Below are 21,841 nucleotides of genomic sequence, written 5' to 3'. Positions count from 1 at the left end.
AATGAAGTCTATTAGTGTAATTCATATTCTTAACCCAGTCAAGTACTCAAATCCATTTTTAATTTCTCGTTTATTTCACTTTATCCTCTCTCTTTGTGGTTTCATCCATAGACGCAAAGACCAAGAATTTAATAAGTGCATAAATTAACGCTACGTAAAAAGTGTAGGTATAGAACACCTACCAGCTGCAGAAGCTCAACTCGCTCTTCCTTGTTGTTGTTGTGTCCCTCCTGCAAAGCTCCTGAGAAGTCGAGTGAATGCTTCTCCTACATTTTTAATATAACATCCTGAATCATTATTGAATCTTCCCGATTTATTCATAATATTCATAAATTCACAAATCAAATACTTCCGTAACAATTTCCATGAATGTATTTTATTTTTTGTACTTGTCATTAAATTAACGACATTTAATTCAATTCTTCATCAATGATCTTCAATGTCCAAAGCGCATGACTTTTCGTCACCGATTTTCTTTGTCCCAAGACATTTAATCTATCACCAAACAATGTAATTTAACTTAAATTTTATCAATGACTACACATGCCAATTTTTTCCAAAAAGCACACTCAAAATGATTCCTTATTCATAATTCAACTTACAACATGATTTTCCATTCTAACACAACCAAAATATTAGTCAATCAGTATTCTTTATAGAGTTTAACTATACCATCACTTATCAACACATCAAACATGACTCAAACAGAACACAACACAACCATCATCATTAAACCTTACCATTTCCTTAGTCCAAAACATATTTTTTTTATGCTAACCCTCATATTCTCCATTCAATATTTCTCAAACCAAACTTAAAACATCATTATTAAATTTAGAGTTCAATACATCCAAACGGTGGAATTATACATCATCGTCATTAGAATAACATATCCAAAATTAACATACATCCAACGGTTAAAAACTCCCGATATCAGAACAATACCGGACTGACCTGAAATTTAGAGACCTGCTGTTCAGGAAGTACATAACGGCTGACGAACAAGGCTGTCTTGAAGGGTGATTTTCCAGAAATGTTCCTCCGGTGACAGACCTCAAACAAAGTCTGATATTTACAATCCCTCGGTCAGAATGTAGGTGACTTTGACTATATAAACATATCCAAAATTCACATACATCCAACGGTTTAAACTCCTGATATCAGAACAATAACGGACTGACCTGAAATTTGGAGACCTGATGTTCAGGAAGTACAATTTCTTGTAGGAGTGTTCTTTTCCGATCTAAACCGTTCAGAATTTATATAAACATCTGGATGAACAACATATACAAAATCCAGACCAATCCAACGGTGAAAGGATGATATAACAGCTGACGAACAAGGCTGTCTTGAAGTGTGATTTTCCAGAAATGTTCCTCCGGTGACAGCCCTCAACGAAGTCTGACTATTTACAATCCCTCCGGTCAGAATGTAGCTGACATTGAGCATAATAAACATATCCAAAAATCAATTTAATCCAACGGTGGCAGTCAAACTATGGCTGCCTAAGTGCCTGCCCTGTTGCAATCCAAAACCCATAGTTTCAAATCAATTGATTCTTTCTATTTTTCAGCAAATCAAGCCATTTTCATGCAATTAATCTCGAAATTCACATGAACAATTAACTCCCCAAAATATTTATATGAACCCTATAATTTTAAAACTTGGGGTTTTCTTCTCTCATGCAAGAACAAGAGAGAAAAACGAAATTACTAAAGGTATATTGCTTACCTTTGCTACTTTAACTTATTTCAATGAATTCTTGCAAAAATTTACAAAAATCATGTCCTCCTCTTCCAATTTCCAGCTTCTTCTCTTGTTTTCTCTCAAGCTCTATAACTCTCTAAGTTGTTATTTAATTTGTTTTTCTTGGATAGGATCCTCCTAAGAACACTCCCTTTTGATTTAGCTTGAAGAGATGAAGAGAAAATGAAGAAAATGGGACAAAACAAATGGTCTCCCTCCTGTTTCCTTTTTCATTTGCAGAGGAGGACGTGTTCTGGTTTTAAAGAGAGGAGAGGAGAGTATTTGTTTTGATAAAATTACAAAAATACCCCTTGTGTCATCTTCTTTCATTTACCCGATTTTCAGTACTCTTCGTAAATCTTTTCCAACTCCGATTAACACGAAATTTGAACCTAATATTAAACAATATGTCTGGAGATTCCTTACAAAATTTCAACCCGATCCAACGGTCGGATTGAGATATATCATCGATATCGTAAAACTAGACAATTAGTGTCTTTTACACAAAAATCTGAATTTCATGCATTAATTTATTTACTTAGATCCTCATGACATTTCCCCTTAATTTATACTCAATAAATTCAATATTACCACATTTATCATTAATTTGTCAAAATACGGGTTTTTGACCGGGGTTTACATATCTTCTATTATTATTATTTTTGTTTTCTTATTCTTTCATCCATTGAAACCTCATCACTAGTTTCACCAACGTTACAAGTTTTAAACTAAAAATCATGACTCTCTTTTTTACTTCAACAATATCTTTAAATTTGTTTATGGAGATCATTCTCTCTCTCACATGACACATTTATTGTCATTCCTACTATTTATTCATTTCTTTCATACCGAATATCCATTACTCATCGAAACGTCATTACTTCAATCCTATGTGTTGTTTTTTTTTATTCTTTCTTTTTATTATTATTGTTCTTATTATTTATTTTTATTTACGGGGGTTTACATTCTCCCCTCCTTAAGAAATTTTGTCCTCAAAATTCAGGTTCCAGTTTAAGCTTGACATCAAATTTAACTTGTTAAATGCTTATCTCATCCTTACTATTTTCTTTCAACCATGTTTCTTGTGTATCCGATTTGGATATCCATAAGCATCCACTGACTCTGATCTTAGAGTACGAGTTCTTATGTTGTCAACCCTTACAGTTCCACTTTTACATCATAAGGAACTAACTAAGATCATACCATTACATGTTGTCTACGACAATAACCATTTATGTATAGTCCCAACATTGAAACTACTACCTTCTACATACAATTATATCATCATAATTCAGCCACCATTATTACACTATAATAATGTTATTATAGCCTTTACTCACACATCATTATGCTATATACAACATAACCTTCATTTGTCCGTGAACTTATCAAAACAATCCACCTCATCTCTCTCTTTAGGGCCTTTACCATAGTTCTCATTCTTAGGATTTCTAACCATGATAACCATCACTGGTTCCTTAGAGTTATATAATTATAAATCAAATCCATCTAAGCCCCTCCTCCCTCACACTCATTCTACCATAGTATTCATAGTTTCATTTATAACAACAATTATAAACCACCATCATCACTTAACTTCTAAGCTTACTCTATCACCCTCATTAATCACTTCACATAAGTTGTATCATCCTCTGCTCTACACATAACATCTCTTTTTTTTCTTTTTTTTTTTTTTGGCATAACCTTTATTTATTTCAAACATTGTTGGTTAGAAGACTACTATTTGACATGGTACTTCATGTGACATTTAACCAAAAATAATTTTAGCACCCTCATTACCCTACATTATAATATTATTTTACCTATCATCATAGACTCAATGAAGGATACACCTTACGCCTTCTAAAATCATAATTTCACTAGGCATTGTATGTCAAACAATTTTCCATCCTATAGAAACTTTAACTTCCTTCCATTCACATGCAATACTTAAACTGTGGTTCGAGCATTCATACTCAACTCTATCAACTCGTTATGTTCTTCATGTATTTCTAGAAACCCCCTTTCTTTTTCTTTTTTTTTCGTTCATCATTCGTTCTTATTTTAACACATATCTGATACCAGAAAATATTTTACCTCTCCTTATTTATCATATCATGGTCAACTGAATATTATCCAGGAGCTCTGATACCAACTGTAACGCCCTGTAATTTCGTACATTCATAAAAGAACTTTGAGCATTAACTTTTAAAAAAATGGGTTTTTTTTTTTATCCACCGAACTTATCGGAGACTTGCCGAAATTTCCACTGAAATTTTGGCAGAGTTTCCTTTATATCTGGAGGTCCCAAGTTATCAACAATCATCTTGTACAATTATACTTATTTCTCAATCACATCATAATCATGTAGAACCTCAACAACACATCATTCACGGTACATGCCTCACATTTCGCATGCTCATTTCTTTCCCATTAACACACGTAATTCATAATAATTGCAAGTAAGCAAACTAAGAATTACAAATACAGAATAATATATTTTTATGTCCCAACACTTAATGTAAAAAACGTACTATTACATATTAAGTCATTTAGTTCCTTAATGACAAAATACATTAATGTTCATCTTCTTATTCAATCATGCAAAAGGAAACTAGAGGACCTGAAACGCTACTCCTGGTATGAATCTGAAGGACCTGCAATTTCATAATGTATATAATAAATATAGCATAAAAGGAAAATCACACAATACATGCACGAAGTTAAACATATATTCAACGATATGCAATCATAGTTCCTTGAAATTCGCATTTATCCTTCCATTATTACATCTCTATCCATCCTTCCTCGAATCATTCAACATTTTCATTTCGTGTCTTGTTTCACCTCATGAGCGCATTTAATTCATTATAATATCTACCATGTGATTTCTCTCCCTCTTACTCTATCTCTTTATATATCAATTTCAATCCCAACATCTATTATACCTATTATGGCTTTTCCATATAAGTTGTCAAACTCATCATTATTTCGGTCCAATTTTAGTTTATAAATATATTCCACTTACATATTTCTTGTGCCTATTTCAACACATTCCATGTTTCTTTAGATTTTCAGTAAAATCTCTCATTATCATGGAACCTGCCATCATTTTCACAATATTCACATCCGATCCATCTTTGAATAATATGACTATTATTGGCATTTTATTACACTATTATAATTATCACTAAATTCTTATCATGCCAGTAACAACATGAAACCTTAATACAACATATTTACATTATTGGTCATAATTTCTTTGACATCCTCCCTGTGCGTAGGACATGATTCTCAAATTATATCAATTACAATTCTTTCCAATCAATTCAAAATACATCATATATATATCATTGCATTCTTTAAGTGTATAACATCTACCATGGTTAATGAACTTCTGCTCTCACGTCCCAAGCGATACGATATTTGCCTCCATCCTTCACAAGAATTAGATCCTCATCAGTTTTTTTTTTTTTTGTTCTCCAATAATCCATGATATAAACATAAATTACCATTTTTGTTTAACAATTAGGTATCATCCAACATTCCATTTATAATCTAACAAGTCAGTCATCCTGACACTATTAACACCGCACAAGTAAGTTTAATTCAAGTTGTATATTCCGGTCATTAGAAAACAAAACTAATGCCACTAGCCCATCACCGGGTAACTAGTTCCTCCGCCCATCTTATTCCATAATTTCCAATCAATATCTGCCTCTTCAAGGGCGAATGAATAATCCTATCAAGATGTCAATCCCCATTTCATTAATATTTTTAATTATTACCTCTCCCCTAAAACTTGGAAGGGAATGCCGATACTAATAAATTTTCATTAGTGTTATTAGTCTCTCATATTAGGATCGGCTAATCAAGTTCATTAGAAACGTCAAAATTAATACCATTGATTGATGTTATCGACTATTTCTAACATGAAATAGCCAATCAGATTTTTCTTTCCATAATATCTTGGAATATTTTCGGAAATGTTGATGTCAAGATTCTTTACATCATTAGCTTTCACTTCAAGAATAACTAGTCAAGTTTCGTGTGATTGCCGATATGGACAGCACCGGTCAATATCATTAACTATTCTCACCTGAATAGTTAATCAAGTTCAGTATCCCTCGTTTTCAGGGATAATTATGCCGATGTTAGTAAACCTTACTAACATCATTAGCCTCTGCATTCGGGACCGGCTAATCAAGTTTCGTGTGATTTCCGATATTGACAGCACCGGTCAGTATCATTAACTATTCTCACCCGAATAGTTAATCAAGTTCAGTATCCCTCGTTTTCAGGGATGATTATGCCGATGTTAGTAAACCTTACTAACATCATTACCCTCCGCATTCGGGACCGGCTAATCAAGTTTCGTGTGATTGCCGATATTGACAGCACCGGTCAATATCATTAACTATTCTCACCCGAATAGTTAATCAAGTTCAGTATCCCTCGTTTTCAGGGATGATTTGCATCCGGGACCGGCTAATCAAGTTTCGTGTGATTGCCGATATTCACAGCACCGGTCAATATCATTAACCTTTCACTCACCCCGGTCATCCACTTCGGATGCCATTAGCCAAAGCTAATCATTCATTTGTCCCGCCCATCCATCCGGATGTCATTAGCCGAAGCTAATCATTCGTGGTCCCGACCATCCATTCGGATGCCATTAGCCGAAGCTAATCATTCAGTTGTCCCGGCCATCCATTCAGATGCCATTAGCCGAAGCTAATCATTCAGTTGTCCCGGCCATCCATTCGGATGCCATTAGCCGAAGCTAATCATTCATTTTTCCTGGCTATCCATTCGAATGCCATTAGCCGAAGCTAATCAGTCCTTCATCCCGGTCATCCATTCAGATGCCATTAGCCGAAGCTAATCAACCATTTGTCAACATTTAAGCCAGATGTTAGTAAATCTTACTAACATCATTAGCCTCCGCATTCGGGACCAGCTAATCAAGTTCGAGGAATGATCATCAATGAAGTCTATTAGTGTAATTCATATTCTTAACCCAGTCAAGTACTCAAATCCATTTTTAATTTCTCGTTTATTTCACTTTATCCTCTCTCTTTGTGGTTTCATCCATAGACGCAAAGACCAAGAATTTAATAAGTGCATAAATTAACGCTACGTAAAAAGTGTAGGTATAGAACACCTACCAGCTGCAGAAGCTCAACTCGCTCTTCCTTGTTGTTGTTGTGTCCCTCCTGCAAAGCTCCTACTATACGAGCTCCTGAGAAGTCGAGTGAATGCTTCTCCTACATTTTTAATATAACATCCTGAATCATTATTGAATCTTCCCGATTTATTCATAATATTCATAAATTCACAAAATCAAATACTTCCGTAAACAATTTCCATGAATGTATTTTATTTTTGTACTTGTCATTTAAATTAAACGACCATTTAATTCAATTCTTCATCAATGATCTTCAATGTCCAAAGCGCATGACTTTTCGTCACCGATTTTCTTTTGTCCCAAGACATTTAATCTATCACCAAACAATGTAATTTAACTTAAATTTTATCAATGACTACACATGCCAATTTTTTCCAAAAGCACACTCAAAATGATTCCTTATATCATAATTCAACTTACAACATGATTTTCCATTCTAACACAACCAAAATATTAGTCAATCAGTATTCTTTATAGAGTTTAACTATACCATCACTTATCAACACATCAAACATGACTCAAACAGAACACAAACACAACCATCATCATTAAACCATTACCATTATCCTTAGTCCCAAAACATATTTTTTTTATGCTAACCCTCATATTCTCATTCAATATTTCTCAAACCAAACTTAAAACATCATTATTTAAATTTAGAGTTCAATACATCCAAACGGTGGAATTATACATCATCGTCATTAGAATAACATATCCAAAATTAACATACATCCAACGGTTAAAACTCCCGATATCAGAACAATACCGGACTGACCTGAAATTTAGAGACCTGCTGTTCAGGAAGTACATAACGGCTGACGAACAAGGCTGTCTTGAAGGGTGATTTTCCAGAAATGTTCCTCCGGTGACAGACCTCAAACAAAGTCTGATATTTACAATCCCTCCGGTCAGAATGTAGGTGACTTTGACTATAATAACATATCCAAAATTCACATACATCCAACGGTTTAAACTCCTGATATCAGAACAATAACGGACTGACCTGAAATTTGGAGACCTGATGTTCAGGAAGTACAATTTCTTGTAGGAGTGTTCTTTTCCGATCTAAACCGTTCAGAATTTATATAACATCTGGATGAACAACATATACAAAATCCAGACCAATCCAACGGTGAAAGGATGATATAACAGCTGACGAACAAGGCTGTCTTGAAGTGTGATTTTCCAGAAATGTTCCTCCGGTGACAGCCCTCAAACGAAGTCTGATATTTACAATCCCTCCGGTCAGAATGTAGCTGACATTGAGCATAATAACATATCCAAAAATCAATTTAATCCAACGGTGGCAAGTCAAACTATGGCTGCCTAAGTGCCTGCCCTGTTGCAATCCCAAAACCCATAGTTTCAAATCAATTGATTCTTTCTATTTTTCAGCAAATCAAGCCATTTTCATGCAATTAATCTCGAAATTCACATGAACAATTACTCCCCCAAAATATTTATATGAACCCTATAATTTTAAACTTGGGGGTTTTCTTCTCCTCATGCAAGAACAAGAGAGAAAAACGAAATTACTAAAGGTATATTGCTTACCTTTGCTACTTTAACTTATTTCAATGAATTCTTGCAAAAATTTACAAAAATCATGTCCTCCTCTTCCAATTTCCAGCTTCTTCTCTTTGTTTCTCTCAAGCTCTATAACTCTCTAAGTTGTTATTTAATTTGTTTTCTTGGATAGGATCCTCCTAAGAACACTCCCTTTTGATTTAGCTTGAAGAGATGAAGAGAAAATGAAGAAAATGGGACAAAACAAATGGTCTCCCTCCTGTTTCCTTTTTCATTTGCAGAGGAGGACGTGTTCTGGTTTTAAAGAGAGGAGAGGAGAGTATTTGTTTTGATAAAATTACAAAAATACCCCTTGTGTCATCTTCTTTCATTTACCCGATTTTCAGTACTCTTCGTAAATCTTTTCCAACTCCGATTAACACGAAATTTGAACCTAATATTAAACAATATGTCTGGAGATTCCTTACAAAATTTCAACCCGATCCAACGGTCGGATTGAGATATATCATCGATATCGTAAAACTAGACAATTAGTGTCTTTTACACAAAAATCTGAATTTCATGCATTAATTTATTTACTTAGATCCTCATGACATTTCCCCTTAATTTATACTCAATAAATTCAATATTACCACATTTATCATTAATTTGTCAAAATACGGGTTTTGACCGGGGTTTACATATCTTCTATTATTATTATTTTTGTTTTCTTATTCTTTCATCCATTGAAACCTCATCACTAGTTTCACCAACGTTACAAGTTTTAAACTAAAAATCATGACTCTCTTTTTTACTTCAACAATATCTTTAAATTTGTTTATGGAGATCATTCTCTCTCTCACATGACACATTTATTGTCATTCCTACTATTTATTCATTTCTTTCATACCGAATATCCATTACTCATCGAAACGTCATTACTTCAATCCTATGTGTTGTTTTTTTTTATTCTTTCTTTTTATTATTATTGTTCTTATTATTTATTTTTATTTACGGGGTTTACAGTTGAATTTTCTGAAATAATTCATTTAAGCTCCAAAAACCTATCGAAACATTAAAAGAAACTTCATTACTAAAAAGCACATCACTTATTATAAAAAATTCAAATAAAAACAATAAATACATATGTAAAATAAAAGACTTAATGATACTTTTGATGCACAATCAGGCACCCACCCCGAAGACTGACTGTGTGGGACAATTTGTTTTGAAGCCAGATGAGCACTTCACCACATGAGTATGGGTGATAAAAGCAGCATCATTGATGAGGCTGAGACATTTCTTTTCACAATCTGATTAGAAGAGTTGAAAGGAATCTATGAGAAGAGCACTGAGCATACAACCATGAGCCTTTGTACTGCAAGCTATGAGATGCATGGCTGGATGACTGATTGAGTTCCAAGGAGGCTGATGATAACATGTACTTGAAGAGTACTGTTTCAACTAGAGGCAAGTTCATGACTGATTAACAATCTTGATGGGTATTGGCATGATGCACACAATCAATCAGAGGATAATTCTCAGAAGAAGCCAGGAGAGAAAATCCTTCATGATGAATCAAGCAGTACCACACTTGGGGGCAGGGTCAAGCTTGATGAACGATGCAAGCAGTAATTGTCAAAGACAGCCCGGGATGGGCACTGCATTTACAGTTGAGTGGATGGCTAGCACATGAATGAGCCAATGCATCGGAAGAACAAAGAAAGCTTTGGGATGCAAACAAGGGCACCCTATGACGATGGAGCATCAAAGAGGGGGGACCTATATTTCAAATCAGGTAAGGATGCATGCATATCATCTAACCTCAAAAAAAAAAAAAAAAAAAACACCATTTGCACATATTTTTCAATTGTTACAGGAAAATCCCAAAGAAATGAAGAGATCAACCTTGCAATCGAGAAGCCTCAAGTTTTCAACTCTTGCAGTCAGGAAACACCGAGTTGTCAAATCCTATGATAGGGAATTATCAGGAAGCACCAAGTTTTCCAGCCCTTCTTCTGTCATCCCCTCAAAGACTTCGCCAGGTAAGTCCTATTTTTCACACTTATCATATCACATCTTCCATTTGGGTTGGTCACCCATGACAATGTGACCGCGTTTTTCACATTTTTTCCATCCGGGTAGGTCACCCATGACAATGAGACCGCCCTTCATCATATTTTTTCCATCTAGGTAGGTCACCCATTACAATGAGACCACACTTCATATTTTTTCCATTTGTGGGTAGGTCACCCATTATAATGAGACCGCACTTCACATTCTTTCTATTTGGGTAGGTCGCCCATCACAACGAGACCACTTCATCATATTTTGTCCATCTGGGTAGGTCACCCATTACAATGAGACCACACTTCATATTTTTTCCCCCTGGGTAGGTCACCCATAAGAATGAGACCACTCTTCCTCCTTTCCACTTGGGTAGGTCACCCATTATAATGAGACCACTTTTTACACATTCTTTTGTTCCAGTTGAATGAGGTCGCCAGATGGGATCTCATGTAGCTTTGGTTAAAGGGAATCGCCAGATGGGGTTTCAGGTTGACCGAGCTACACATATTCCTTGGTTATGGTTAAAAGGGATCGGCGAAGGGATCTCGGTTTAACCTAATTGGAAAGGATTTTGGTTCTAATTGAAGGGGATCGGCGAAGGGATCTCAGTTTAGCCTAATCACGCAGAATCACTAAATGAGATTTTAGGTTGATCGAGCTACACCGATTTTTGTTCTTGTTAGATCGCCAGATGGGATCTCAGGTAAACCCAATCAAAAGGGAAGGTCGCCCGTGAAAATAGACTAGAGTGAGTATGTGTGGGCAGGTCGCCCCTGAAAACAGACCAGTGTGAGAGTGTGGGTCGGTCGCCCCTGAAAATAGACCAGAGTGAGTATGTGTGGGCAGGTCGCCCGTGAAAATAGACTAGTGTGAGTGTGTGGGCCGGTCGCCCCTGAAAATAGACCACTTTTCTTCAAAAGGGGCATGTCGCCCAAGATAATAAGATCATTTTCTTTTTCTATTCTTTACAAAGCTTACTATGCAAAACATTGAGGAGTTTTGCTTCGTAAGCATTGTAAAGAGGGGGCATCTGTTGTTACCCAATTTTTGACCCACCTTTTTAATAAAATTTTTGAAAAAATCCAAAAATAGTGAAAAACAACAAAAATTAAAAAAATATATTTTTTTAATATATTTGCAATGTTTTTAGCATTTTCAACGTCTTCTAAAAAGAATTTTAATTTTCAATTGTTTTTCAAACGCGTTCGACTTTTCACGCGTCATTTTAAAATCATTATTTTTCTCATAGAATTGATGTTGATTTTGCTCATTTTTAAAAATACAAGAAAAAACAAGAAAAAATCAAAATTTACAAAAAAAGAAAGTTGAGGGACCAATTTTGATACCCGGGCAACATTTTACCTATAAATATAGGTCAAAACTCATTTTTGAAGTGGGGGGGGGGGGGGGTCATTTGATAATTTTAAGGGGAGGGAACACAAACCAGAAACCCTAAGAGCCTAATTTTTTCTCCCCTCACCAAAACCAAGCCGCCGGCCACCCCCCACTTCTTTTTCCTTACCAGCCAAACAACCTACACCTCACGGACTGGATTTTTTTTGACAGACCCGACCAAAGGTTCTGCTCCCTCACCAGCACAACCCCGGACCCGGCATCTCCCTCAGCCTAAACAGATCGGTCGGCCCCCATAGTTCCCTTCTGATTCTTACTCTTTTTTTTTCTGGCCAGCCCCCGGCTCCCTTTGGATTTTTTTTCTCTCCTATTGAAGTAAAACAACAGCCCCTTGCAGCGGAGGCGTTTTCTTCTTCCTCTTCTCCGGCCGGCTGGCCAGACAAGACAGCAGCCACCGCATCTCCCCTGCACAAACTAGCAGCCACACTCTCAGCGCCATCCTCTCCCTCTCGTTTCCTTGGCTGAGCACCGCCGCCCCAACCTGCAGAAAGAACAAGAAAACCAAAGAGCACCTCACGATTCTCTCCCCGCCGTTCAATATCCTCCTCAGCTCTTTCGCCACAACAACTCTCGCCGGCCAGCCTTCCACAGCAGCACCCGATCTCCACAGCCGCCGCCACTGATCTCTAACCCACAGGCCGCAGCAGCGTCTTCTTCCTCACCAAGCACCGGTCGAGCCCCTTCAACAACGCCTGGACCGCAGCGGCGACACCCACAACTCCACCGTTGCCTGAAACAGAGAAGGAGAAGCTAGATCGGACAAGAAGAAGCAAAAATCCGAAGCAGATTTGAAGGAGAAGAGAAGCAGATCTAAAAAATTTAATTAAAATCAACTGCCATTTGCGTTTCTTGGATTTGCAAGTGTTGATTTTTGTCACGGGCAGCAGGAGATTGAAGAGGGGAAGAAGGCGATCCAGAACCCCTGCTGTTGGATTTTTTTTCTAGTGGCGGCACGTGGATCCACGCGCCGCCAGTGTTCCTGCGCCCAGAAATCCGCCTGACACTGTTCCGGAGGTGAAGAAGTGGTTTCTAGTTTGTTTTGGGTTTAATTTCTATAATTTCAAGTTGTTTAATGTAATGTTTGTGTAATTTTGAGTTTTTTTTTTATATATAGTTTGTATTTTATGTAAATGTGGATGTAAAAAAGAAAAAAAAGAAAAGAAAAGAGGAAGTGATAAATAATAATAATAAAAAAAGAAATGTTTGTGAGTGTTTGTATTTTTTTTATGTATGTTATTGAATAAAAAAAAGGATTTTAATTTATATGCACAAATATCTAAAGGACAAATAAAAATCATGTTGAATTTTCCATGAAAATATAGAACATGTATCTACATATAGTCTGGAAAAGTAATAACTGATTTATCAAAACCTTAGAATTGGGCTAAAATTCTAGTGGCGGCACGTGGATCCACGCGCCGCCAGTGTTCCTGCGCCCAGAAATCCGCCTGACACTGTTCCGGAGGTGAAGAAGTGGTTTCTAGTTTGTTTTGGGTTTAATTTCTATAATTTCAAGTTGTTTAATGTAATGTTTGTGTAATTTTGAGTTTTTTTTTATATATAGTTTGTATTTTATGTAAATGTGGATGTAAAAAAGAAAAAAAGAAAAGAAAAGAGGAAGTGATAAATAATAATAATAAAAAAAGAAATGTTTGTGAGTGTTTGTATTTTTTTTATGTATGTTATTGAATAAAAAAAAGGATTTTAATTTATATGCACAAATATCTAAAGGACAAATAAAAATCATGTTGAATTTTCCATGAAAATATAGAACATGTATCTACATATAGTCTGGAAAAGTAATAACTGATTTATCAAAACCTTAGAATTGGGCTAAAATTTTATTTTTAATATCACATCAAGTTCACGAAGCTTGAAAGTGAATGTGGTGTGTATTTTTGTTTATGAATGTTTTTTTTATTATGATAAAATTGCAAGAATAAAGAAGAATTTAATATTCTAATTTGATCACGGATAAAGAATTATGAACTTACATGTAAGTTGTATTTTCTAAAATTCGATGAAAGAACAAAATTTTTTAAAACTTCTTTAACACATCAAGTTCACAAAGCAGCTTACCTCAGGTAGGGTGTGTTAGGGGTGCTAATACCTTCCCTAACCACAACCAGTCCCTTACCCGCGATCTCTGACAAGACCAGTACATCAGGTTTTCTAGTAGCCCTCAATGAATTACTAGGTGGCGACTCTAAAGAACCAAATCAGCAAAACAGAACGAATAATCGCCAGCCGATGCTGCGCGCCAGGTGGCCTAATAGTAAAAGCTTGGGATCAAGAGATTTGATCTTTTTGTGGTCTCAGGTTCGAACCCTAGGTTGTTTATATAATGATCACTAGAGGCTTAAATGATTGTTAACTTCAGGATCCATGGGATTAGTCGAGGTACACGCAAACTGACCCGAACATAAAAAAAAATGATTTACACAAAAGTTCATAGATCATTGTTATCCCTTTGTCCCCTCATCAATAGCTATCCATGACATGTGTTAAAATTCACACTTACCCTAACAATTCTCATACAAAAAAAATGCAATTTGATGACATATATAATTAATGGAACGAACTCAACAAAGGATCAATCTTAGCCAACTAAAATCTGTAATGACTATGTCTATCTATGCCATGAGTAAAAGTCACTTATTTACACAACAGCTTTATCTAATGAAGCTGATTTGGTTTCAATTTTATTATCTTAATTATCTTAATTTTAAACACTATTTTCCTCGATTATTAAGTAATGGGAATATCTAATCTATCCTTTATATATATATATATATACATGTATGTATGTATGTGCTTTTCCATAAAACAAAGATAGAAATATTTTTTTCTTCTTCTCAAAACCAATAAAAAGAATTTCATTAGTGAAAGATAGCATACCACCGATCTAACGAATACATTGAAACAAAATAGTTTACACTTACGAGTTTAAAGCATCAATTCCCACAAAAATGCAAATTTATGACATAATTAAGATAAAAAAGCATAATATAAAGACAATGACAAACAACTAAAAGAATAATATGTACAAGTACACACCTAGCAAAGAGAGAAAGGAATGGAAGGCTGATGAAGATCACTTTGACACCTGCACCTAGCTCTTCTTCGCTTCCAATAACACATATAATTTTTAATGTAAAGCTATGATCGGTTTTTTTTTTTTTTTCGTTTTTAAAAAATTATGAATAAGGAGAAAAAGAGACTATCTCTGCATCACACACTCATGTAATAAGACCAAAGGCTATTGGTGGCATCCAACTGCTGTTTCTCTTTTTCACCCTCTTTTGTGGTTTTATTTTCACCCCTTTGATGCTTCAAATTGTTTTTTTTTTTTTAATTTTATTTAATAGGGTGTTGTTTTGCTCTTGATTTAATACGCGGTTTTGTTTTTTGTTTTTTGTTTTTTAATTGGGTTTGGACAAGTTTTTATCAAATATATACTTTTTAAAAATAAATATCAAATTAGTGTTTTTTTATGATTTTAATATATTGATATAAAAATTTTAAAATATTTTTTGATAAAAAAAATAATTTTAGAAAACATCTTATATTACAGTATGAATCCCACATTCTTGTGCCATTCTTAATCTTTCTCTGGTTTTACTTTTATCCTTTTCTTTTCTTTTTTGTTATTTTTATTAAAGCAATAATATACAAGAAAAAAACCCTCTTCAGATGGTTCAAGTTCAAACCCTAAAATAGGTTTGATGGAAATATAGAATTAACTAGGGACTAGAGAGAGTATTTCACTATACACCTTAAGAGTAAAATTTGTAATAATTAGATCCCTTTAACCTTATTCTGCCTTGTCTTTTTTAGCACCACACATTACCTCTCTAATTGAGGCCATAAAATCAGCAATAATGCTCCTGCTTTTCAAAACATTCTCCTGTTCCTCTTAGCACGAGATAGGCCATAAAAATAATGAAACTTTCATTTTAGAATATTGAGATAATGACATATTAGATCAACCTATGTCATTATGGATTAACCCGTCAAACTCACTATCTTAATCATGAACTTCACTAGGTTTAATACTATTTAAAAAAAAATACTATATTTATTTAATGATATGATTGAAAAATTAATGCTAAAAAAATCAAGCCTCAACCTATTACCGGGATGTTTGTTTGAGATATAATGCAACTAAAAACATATAAAAAATCATTCACTATTTAAAAAACTTTTTTTAAAAATAGAGATAATTTAATAGAAACATTTAATGGAAATGGATAAAAAAAAGTCAAAAAGTCAAGCCTAAAAGTCTAGTTTTCAACCCATTCGCATCTAAAAACACTAATCTCAAACCAATGATTAAAAATAAAATAAAAAGTAAAATTTTCAATAAAAAAATGAATTTTCAAAAACTAAAAGGACTGAAAAATTATAATTTAAACAAAGTGAACTTCTCTTGCTAATTTTGAATATGCTACCTATTTTTTCTGTCCTTTTTCTCTTTGTTCTCCAATCTTTTTAATCATACACTTTCATAACAAACCAAAAGCAATTGGCCATCAATTTGACCACAAAGTGATAAAATTAAGAAGAAAAAATTAAAAGAAAACAAATTACTACTCTAGTTCATAATGAAATGTGAGAGGCTTCATGAATGGTGTTATAATAAAATCACCTCACAGTTTATTAATTTATTTGTTTATGTTATGTATTGGTTAGAAATACTCTACTCACTAGTTGTTTTTTTCTCCAAAAATCCATAAAAAATAGTGTAACAATAGGTGGCTCGTGCTATACCATGGGTAGACACAATTTTCTTTCAATATAAAGAAAGGATGCTAAGGCAATGCAAACATTCATAAAAAAAACAATAAAAGTTGAGACTCGGGTCATTAAATCAATTATGTTTAATAAGATCAGCTAATTGAAAAACACAAATGACAAATACCACGGCTATAAAAAAAATTAAAGAAAAAATGACACAGAAAAAAGGTAAAGAAATAAAATTAATGTTTAAGGATGAAACTAAAAAAAACCAAAAGCTTAAAAAGGGGGGAAAACCAAGCAAATTCGAGCAAATTTTTTAAACCTATGTTAATCTTCCAAACTCGTAACTTATAAAATTCTAGACCTTGGCTCAATCAAAAAGCTATATTCCCAACCAATTTAATGTTGAAGGATGAAGCAAAAAAAAATATTTAAATTTTTTTTAAAAAATAGTAATCAAAAGAATGAGGATCAAACCTAATAGAAAAAAAAACTAGAGGATGAAATAAAAAAAATCAATTTTAAAACTTATTTTAAATAAAATAAATAGAAATCAAAAGAAAGGTGACTAAATTTACGATTCATTGACTCAAGATAAAAAAAAATGAAAAAAAATGAATCAAACTTAGTAAACCTGTTAAATACATAACCTAAGACATAATATCAGGATAACTCTATAGAAAAAAAGTAAAGAAAACAAAGAATAACATTTTTCACAAAAACTTAATTAAAAAACAAATTGAGGCAACCCTTGTTATTTTTTTTAAAAAAGATGAATCCCATTAAAAGAGAGTAAAAAAAGAATGTTAGAGGTTGAAATATTATTATTTTTTTTTAAGAAATTAAAATAATGAAAAAAAAAAGTTTAAGTGAAACTTGTAAACTCATGTTAAACTTGTAAACTCAAAATCCATTAAATGTTTTACTCGAGCTCAACCCAGGAGCTCAACACCTAAAAATTAAATGTTGGAGGATGAAATTAGTCTAATTTAGTTTAAAAATAAAATAAAGAAAATACTTTGGCTCGGACCGGTTGATCCTCATTTGCTAAGAAAAATAAACTTCATAAAATGCAAAAATTTCCCTTTATTTTCCAACTCAATTTTCTCAAGATTCAAAAACAAATATTGTTCCTTATGCTTTAATTGGTGGTTAGTTATTTATTCAACACATAACAAAGTGTTTGGTATCTGAGAAACTACGGGAAAGTGAACGAATTGAATAAACTAAACTGACAAAAATATTAAATGGTTTTAAATTATTTCAGCTACTTTTCCTCAATTTTCTAGGTAAACAAGAGGAGCTAAATTTATTCCCAGCCTAAACATCAAGAATTTCAGTAGAACAAAAGAAGAGATTATCACTTCTATTCTATTTGCTTTAGACCAAAATTTAATTGGCTTAAAAAGACTCCCAAAAGCCTAACTGCTATAGGGTTGGTACAAGCGCTGCCTTGATCCATTTACCTTGTTCGCATCTCAGGTTCAATGTGCTTAGTTATAGGCGGTGCGAGGAAGTTTAGTTTTTACTTCTAATAGGGCCCAATATTTTATTCAAAATGTTTTTAATATCCCGTAAAGATACTTTAATATTTTATATTAATCAAATATATATTGTTTTAAATAAAATATAATTTAAAATATCACAAAAATAAAATTATTTTTCAATCTCTCTTCTCTACAAAATATCAAGACTTGTAAGTTATAAATATCACATGAATCCTTAAAGTTAAAGTTTATAATCTTTTTATTTTTAATATTTTTAGCATATATATTTTTAAAATTTATCTCTTTAAATATCATTGTACTTTATCTCTCTACATAGATGTTTAAGCATTTAAAAATCCTCACATCTATCAAACAAGATTTTTTACAAGTACCAGTTAATAGTCACCTTAAATTATCAGGCACCAACTATCTTAACTTATTAGATACTACTTATAAGCCACCGTAACTAATTAAATTTGTCGCACCCAAAAAAAAAATCAGCGCGCGGCATCGGCTGGCGATTTAAATCTCGTTGTTGCGTAATGTTTGCTTGAATTTGGAGTCGCCACCTAGTAATTGATTTCGGGCTACTAGGAAACCGGATGTGCTGGTCTTGTCAAAGATTCGCGGGTAAGGACTGGTTATGGTTAGGGAAAGTATTAGCACCCCTAACGCACCCTACCTGAGGTAAGCTGTTTCGTAGCTTTGACGTGTTAAAGAAGTTTTAATAATTGTCTTTTCATCGGAAATTAGAAATATCACTTACGTATAAGTTAATAATTCTTAACCGTGATCCGATCAAAATATTAAATTCTTCTTTAATATATTTGCAATTTTATCATTAAAAAATATATACAAATAAATAAAACAAAATACAAGCACACACATACACTTTCACTATTTTATTTTTATTTCTTTTCTTTTCTTTTACATCCATATTTACAAAATACAAATAAAAATTCAATACTAAAAAAAAATTACATCAACAACTCAAAATTACAAAATAATCCCTAAAATTCAAGAAAAACAAATCTGAAAAGCATTATGGGTCTGCCTAAACAGTGCTGAGGGAGGCTGCTAGGCGCGTGAACTGTGCTTGATAGCGGCGGCGCGTGGGTTCACGCACCGCCGCGAGAACGCCGGAAATAAAGGGTTGGTCGGATTCTGCTTCTTCTTCCTTTTCCCTCCCCGCAGACGGTAAGAAGCCACATCATCTACAACAAAAAAACAAACGCACAAACAGTCGATTTTAAGCTTTTATTTCTTTGTTTTTTTTTTTTTGGATCTGATTTTTGTTCTTTCTTTCTTCTCCGATCTGCTTTGGATCTGCCCCTCTCTGCAAATCGGTCTGCTATGTGTTTCTCCTTCTTCTCCGGTGGCAGCTCTGCTGTGGAGGACCAACTGTGGTGAGTGAGGAGGCGGCGTTGCTGCAGTAGCCGGCGGCTGCTGGCGCTGCTGCGGATATGAAGAAGGCGCTGCTGATGGCTTAGAGGAGCGCCGCCGAGAGAGAGAGGGTCTGGTGCTGGTCGGCCGAAGAAGGAGACCGTGGGTCTGAGGGGAGAAGCTACGGTTTCGGTCCGGCTTGTGGCTGAGCTTTTGTGGAGGAGACGAAGAGGTGTTGGCTGCTGCGGTGCCGGTGAAAAGGCTGGCAACCGATTGAGGGAGAGGAGAAAAATCCCCAGGTGGGGGGCTGCCTCTCCGTGAGGGAGGAGAAAAGAAAAAAAAATAAAAACAAAGGGGCTGGCGGCTGGGAAAGTGAAGGGACCGTTGCTGGCCAAGAGTTGCGGCTGAATGGGGGAGAAAGGAATGGCCGGGGAAGGAGAGGGTCGGATCCGGTGGTAAACAAAATTCAAAATCGGGGGGAGGCGGCTGTGTTTGGGTATTTTTTAGAGTTTTTTGTGGTTTAGGGTTTTTTTTTTTGTATTTTTCTGATAGTTCAAAATTTACCCCCCCTCCTTTGTTTGAGTTAAAGACCAGTATTTATAGGCAGAATGTTGCTAGGTTTTTCAACTTGGTCCCTCACCTTCTTTCTTTTTTGTAAATTTTGATTTTTCTTATTTTTTTGTATTTTTTGAAAATGAACAATATCAACGTCGACTCAATGAGGAAAATCAATGATTTTAAAAATGACGCGTGAAAAGTCAAACGCGTTTGAAAATCTTTTGAAAAATTAAATTCTTTAAATAAAAAATTAAATTCTTTTTAGACGACGCTGAAAATGCTAAAATGACGAGAAATAATTAAAAAAACATATTTTTTTGGATTTTCATTGTTTTTTCTCTATTTTTGGATTTTTCAAAAAAATTTATAAAAATATGGGTCAAAAATTGGGTAGCAACAAAATTAAACAAATTACTAAAATTAAAAAAATTACTAGAATTAAAAAATTAGGTAATTGTTAACACAATTCATATTCTGGCCACGAGTCAAACATCTCGTGACTGTCATTTAAAGTTGATGTCGTTCTACGCGAGCCAAGGACGAAACTAAGACCATGTTTGTTTCTTGGAAAGTAGTTTCCGGGAAATCATTTTCCAAACTTTCCTGTGTTTGTTGCCATTAGGTAAGTTAGTCAACGGAAAACACTTTCCGGTAAATGAAAAATATTTCAGTCAAAGAAAAATTTGGCTTGGTTTTCAGGAAAATATTTTTCTTTAGCTGTATTTGTTTTCCGGAAAGTGGTTTCTGGGAAATCACTTTCCAAACTTTCTTGTGTTTGTTTGTCATTAGGAAAGTTGGTCAACAGAAAACACTTTCAAGTAAAAGAAAAATTTGGCTTGGTTTTTAGGAAAGTGTTTTCCTTAAAAATTTAGGCAGAAAACACTTTCTGGAAATTGTGAAAAATTTAGAAATGTCATTATTTGTTGATTATTTCAAATTTGATCCTCAAACTTTTAATCTATATATATTTTGTTTTGAATATTTATTTTTCAATTTCATCTCTTAAAATTTTATTTCTATATTAACTTTGGTCCGTATTTTTATAATTGCTATTTGTTTTTTCCTTAGTTGTGTTTGTTTTCCGGAAAGTGGTTTCTAGGAAATCACTTTCCAAACTTTCTTGTGTTTGTTTGCCATTAGAAAAGTTGGTCAACGGAAAACACTTTCAAGTAAAAGAAAAATTTGGCTTGGTTTTCAGGAAAGTGTTTTCCTTAAAAATTTAGGCAGAAAACACTTTCCGGAAATTGTGAAAAATTTAGAAATGTCATTATTTGTTGATTATATCAAATTTGATCCTCAAACTTTTAATCTATATATATTTTGTTTTGAATATTTATTTTTCAATTTCATCTCTTAAAATTTTATTTCTATATTAACTTTGTTCTGTATTTTTATAATTGCTATTTGTTTTTTCCTTATCATTTTTTTTATTGAAATTTTTTATCTATCAAATTTGGTCATCATTCTTTTGATTGTTACTTATTTTATTTGAAATAATTTATGAAATGTTAATTATTATTATTTTAATTTCTTCATCTTTTATTTTTTTAAAAAAAATTTAGATTTGATCTCTATTATTTTGATTATTATTTATTTTATTTGAGATAATTTATGAAATTATATTTTTTTTTCAATTTCATTCTCATTTAACTTTTTAATTTGTAAGATTTGTTCATCATTATTTTAATAAAATTAAAAAAAATAAAATATTAATAAGTTATTTTAAAGCAAACAAACGAGGTCTAAGGAG

General features: G+C 33.7%; 1 protein-coding gene and 2 long non-coding RNA genes across 5 annotated transcripts in view; all 3 read right to left on the bottom strand.

Annotated features, from left to right (window-relative positions):
• Positions 1–21,841, bottom strand: part of LOC118059521 (probable disease resistance protein At1g61310) — a 111,577-nt gene that overhangs the window by 43,591 nt on the left and 46,145 nt on the right. The window contains 1 exon segment of the mRNA XM_073411213.1: positions 14,981–15,035. The gene's annotated coding sequence lies outside the window, so the exon portion shown is untranslated.
• LOC118037824 (uncharacterized) lies at positions 34–1,383 on the bottom strand. Its single transcript, XR_004685671.2, has 3 exons — positions 1,182–1,383; positions 955–1,065; positions 34–266 (listed from the first exon to the last, which is right to left on the bottom strand). It is a non-coding gene; the product is annotated as an uncharacterized lncRNA (long non-coding RNA).
• On the bottom strand, positions 4,136–8,750 carry LOC118037843 (uncharacterized). 3 transcript variants are annotated; one of them, XR_012170876.1, is made up of 6 exons: positions 8,489–8,750; positions 7,938–8,273; positions 7,710–7,820; positions 6,915–7,013; positions 5,128–5,183; positions 4,136–4,403 (listed from the first exon to the last, which is right to left on the bottom strand). It is a non-coding gene; the product is annotated as an uncharacterized lncRNA (long non-coding RNA). The 3 variants fall into 3 exon arrangements; XR_012170875.1 differs by having other exon boundaries at positions 7,710–7,863; positions 7,938–8,157; positions 8,489–8,748; XR_004685676.2 differs by having other exon boundaries at positions 7,938–8,157; positions 8,489–8,748.

Source organism: Populus alba, chromosome 1 (assembly GCF_005239225.2).
Source record: "Populus alba chromosome 1, ASM523922v2, whole genome shotgun sequence".
Lineage (NCBI taxonomy): Eukaryota > Viridiplantae > Streptophyta > Magnoliopsida > Malpighiales > Salicaceae > Populus > Populus alba.
Note: the sequence above shows the minus strand (reverse complement) of the source record. Positions and strands in the feature narration are given on the sequence as shown.